Raw genomic sequence first — 3,942 nt, forward strand, 5'->3', positions numbered from 1 at the left:
GGCACGGTGGCGGCGGCGTCAGTTGGGACGGGGTGCGGGCGGCGCGGGGCCGGCGGCACTGTTGGGGCGGGGGTCAGGCGGCATGGGGGCGGCGAGTGGATCTGGGGCGGGTGGTGCGCATCGGTCGGGGGAGGTGGGAAGGAGAGAGGATCGGGGTAGGCTCAGGCTTTTTTTAATGGGTATGTGTAAGACATATTTAGATGTGACATAATTATCAAACATATAAGATGACGTCACTCCCTGTTGTGCTCCCGATCGTTCTGTTTGTTCTCTCGTCGATTGTTTGTCACCCTGCGCTTCCTCTGGGCCTCGTCATTTTGTTTGTCGCTTCCAAGTCTGGGCTGCACCCGTGACCCTCCCCCACCCCCCACTTTCCTGGGCCTGGGCGTTGTGTTTGTGGGCTTAGTTGTTTTTTTTTCGCGGGGATAGTTGTTTGTTTGTTGTAAAGAAAAGGATTGGGAACAGATGTTGGCCTTGTGCCAGTCCAGGTCTGGGCACTTTTCTTGTCAAACAAGCTTGCCAAAAAAAGATAGGGAAAAGTGGGCGTTCTTTTTCTTGCTCTTCCTTTATGCAAACATTCTGGGGTTGTTCCCATCTGAGCCCTTGACCTCTGATAATCAAGCAAAGACAAAGTTAAAATTAGTAACTCATCTCTATCAAACAAAAAAGTACTTGGCCTGATAACACAGTACTTATAAGAAAACGATGGCATGGTAGGGGAAAGATGTTAATTAAAATTAAAAACAAGGACGCGGCCAGCGGGCGCACGCGCGCCCAGCAGTCTAGCCGAGCGCACCTTCCTAATATGAAAGGGACAATTGCGCGTGCTGTCCGACTGCTGAAAAAGGGAAGAACCGGTCTCCCACTCTGCTGCCCCCCGCGTGATTAGAAAGATGCTCTGCCACGTCAGTTTGCACGCATTAATTTGAGTTTCAAAAAATTTAAAAAGCCATAACTTTTGATTCGAGTATCGAAATTCAGATCCGTTTTCACCATTGGGTTTCTTGCGACGAGTTCTTCAAAACTAGATCCCATATGGATAGGTTTCGATGAACTTTTTTTTTAGCAACTCTGTGTGGTATATAGGCAACTTTAGTGTTATCAATAAGCAACTCTTCTTGTTTGTCTAATATGACTTCATATCATCTTGGTTTGTGTAAAAACCAAGCAACTAACCTAACAAACCAAGCATCTGTCCTAGTAAACCAAGCAACTGTCCTAGTAAACCAAGCAACTGTCATAACAAAACCAATCGATTGTCCTAATAAATCAAGCAACTGTCCTAACAAAACTAAGCAACTATCCTAACAAAACCAAGCAACTGTCCTGGCGAATCCATGCAACTACATTATCAGAACACACAATGCATAATGTCTAAGCAAACCAAGCAACTGACCTAACAAACCAAGCAACCATCTTAACAAAAAACAAACAATTTCAATAACAAAACCAAGCAACTGTCCTGGCAAATCCATGCAACTATCCTATCAAAATATGTTGTCATCACCAATGTTGGCTACCGAAGATGCTTAGTTGCCCATATACGGTCAAAAATATTATTTGCCGTGATTTCTAAGTGGTATATGACATACTTGCTTGATAAATTCATTAGTACATATAATTTAATAAAAGTTGCTTATGTTTAAAACTAAAGTTGCCTCGTTTAGGATCAAAGTTGCTTATTTTTTAAAAATTATCAAAACGTGCTCAGATCTAGTTTTGAAGATCTCGTCGCGAGAAACCTAACGGTGAAAACGGATATTTATTTCGACGCTCGGTTGAAAAGTTCTTACTTTAAAAAAAATGAAACGAAATAAAGAGTGTGTCAGCACATGCATGCGCGTTAGTATCTCTTCCGTAATTATGGGACGCGGTCCCCTTAGCTGTCGCTATCATCAATAAATGTTGAATTGTCATTTAGTGCATGCGAGTAAAATGTGCGACCGGTCGCGGCAAACGAGCTGCGCTGCGGTGCGTGCGCTCGCGCCAGCGAACGAGCGCAGCTGCACTAGGAAGTATTTAGGTAAAAACAATTTACCTTCCTGCTTTGCTCCTTCAAAACATTCTCCTTTGTTTCCTTTCATCACTCTTTTGCAGCTGCATAAAAAAAAGGAAAAATAGTCTCTTATAGAACAGATTATATTCAAACAAGATTGAACTTATGATAACAAAAAAGAGGCACGAAAACACGAAAAAGATTGCTGCGGTGAAAAATGATTTACCATTTTTCTGATACCATCAAGCAACATGCCATCTGATGCATCTGTTTTTGTTAAATCAATGTTAGAGGACTGAACTTCAGAAACATTGCCATGAAAAGTTTGGTCCAGGTCTTCGTTGATGTTGTTGCTCTCTGAATTTTGATGATTGGTATCTCTGCTTACATTCCCCTATAAAAAGAAACAAGAATAGATAAACAAGAATTTTGAAGGATAGTCAAGTATCAACTGAGCACAAATAAATTGTTGTACTCTCAGTGCGCAAAACTCTATTTGTATCGATAGCTTAAACTACCCAGCCTAATCTAGTCTCGTCTCAGGGCTATTTTCATTATCCAGCCATAATGCAACCTCTTGTGCATGTAAAAGAAACAAACAAAAAATTAAGAATAAGAGGATATTGGGAAAAACAATCTGGATTTGTTAAGCGAAAAGTGGGCCTACCAAAAACAAAAGTGCCCAACCGAAGAACGACGCCAAGCGAAAAAGCGCTAGGTCACTGGCAAAAACAAGACAAAAAAGCCCATGTCGCATAAAAGTATGTGGTGGTGTGGCTGATTGCACTGACTGCCCCCAGCATTCTTACCAAGTGGAGTTGACAGAAAAAATTGTTATAGATATCAAACTGATACATGTCCCTTAAAATCTTAAGATGTCGAACCAAATAAAAGGAACCATACAAAAAATACTGATGATGAACACCCAAAAAGAAACTGGAGCATACAAAAAAAATGCTTGTTCATGAAAAGTCCACCAACAGTAGTTCACAAGCCTGAAACTAGCCGGTAGCCACAAAACCAAAGAATTATTCAAGCTCCACCGACATTAGTCCACCATGTGGAGAATAACGACACAGCTTGGCAAGCATCGCTAACAAATGGAAGAACGCCCCCCAACTGGGCAAACCTATTACTGGCAAAAACGTTTTGATCACAAGATATAGCAAAAGAAAAAAAATCAAACTCTCTGTCTCTTTGGAGTAAGCGCTTGATTTCACCGATCAAAGCCGCCACAGGTGACATATTAGTACGATCTCTTGTATCATCGCCGTTGTAAAAAGCTGAATCGTATTGTGACAAGCACATACATAATTAGACAAACAACAAGCAGTTGTCCAAAAAGACTGAAGCATGTCCTGTAGGAGGAACCAGCCAATGGAAAAAAAATTACATGTCTAGAATCAGAAATGAAAACAAGAAGAAAAAGTATATAGAATCCCCTAGAATAGGAATTGTGTGGCTGCCAGGGTTGCATGTCTGAATCACAACAAAATTCATTCTGGAAAAACAAAAGCGTGTGACTGACCACTGAGAATTTCAAACTGAAACCAAACAAAACCTAGAGAAAGCCAGTTCAGACCAGGGGGGACTTACAGCCTCGATCAAGCAAAAAATCTACCTTAGATGAACACGAAAATCAGTATGAATAAACAAATCAGTCTGTAAATGCAACTGGGGACCCTCGAAAAACACGCACACTCCTAGTTGCGAGTCGATGGTCTACATGCAACTGGGGACTCTTGACGAACACACACACCCTTAGTCGTGAGTCGGTGGTCGGCTTTTAACTAGGGGCCACGACAAAACACACACCCCCTAGTTGCGAGTCAATGGTTGACATGCAACTGGAGACCCTTGACAAACAAAAACACACACACCCTAGTTGCGAGTCGGTGCTCAGCTTGCAACTGGGGGCCCTAAACAAACACACACCACACCTAGTT

At 42.2% G+C, this 3,942-nt stretch overlaps 1 long non-coding RNA gene across 1 annotated transcript in view; it reads right to left on the bottom strand.

The window, feature by feature from the left end:
- Positions 1-154: 154 nt before the first annotated feature.
- Positions 155-3,942, bottom strand: part of LOC123119984 (uncharacterized) — a 9,989-nt gene continuing 6,201 nt past the window's right edge. Inside the window, exons 2-4 of the long non-coding RNA XR_006459203.1 lie at positions 2,223-2,390; positions 2,039-2,097; positions 155-610 (exon numbers count right to left, since the gene is read on the bottom strand). This is a non-coding gene — a long non-coding RNA (uncharacterized lncRNA). The remainder of the gene's footprint in view (positions 611-2,038; positions 2,098-2,222; positions 2,391-3,942) is intronic.

The sequence above is a fragment of the Triticum aestivum genome, chromosome 5D (genome assembly GCF_018294505.1).
Source record: "Triticum aestivum cultivar Chinese Spring chromosome 5D, IWGSC CS RefSeq v2.1, whole genome shotgun sequence".
Taxonomy (NCBI): domain Eukaryota; kingdom Viridiplantae; phylum Streptophyta; class Magnoliopsida; order Poales; family Poaceae; genus Triticum; species Triticum aestivum.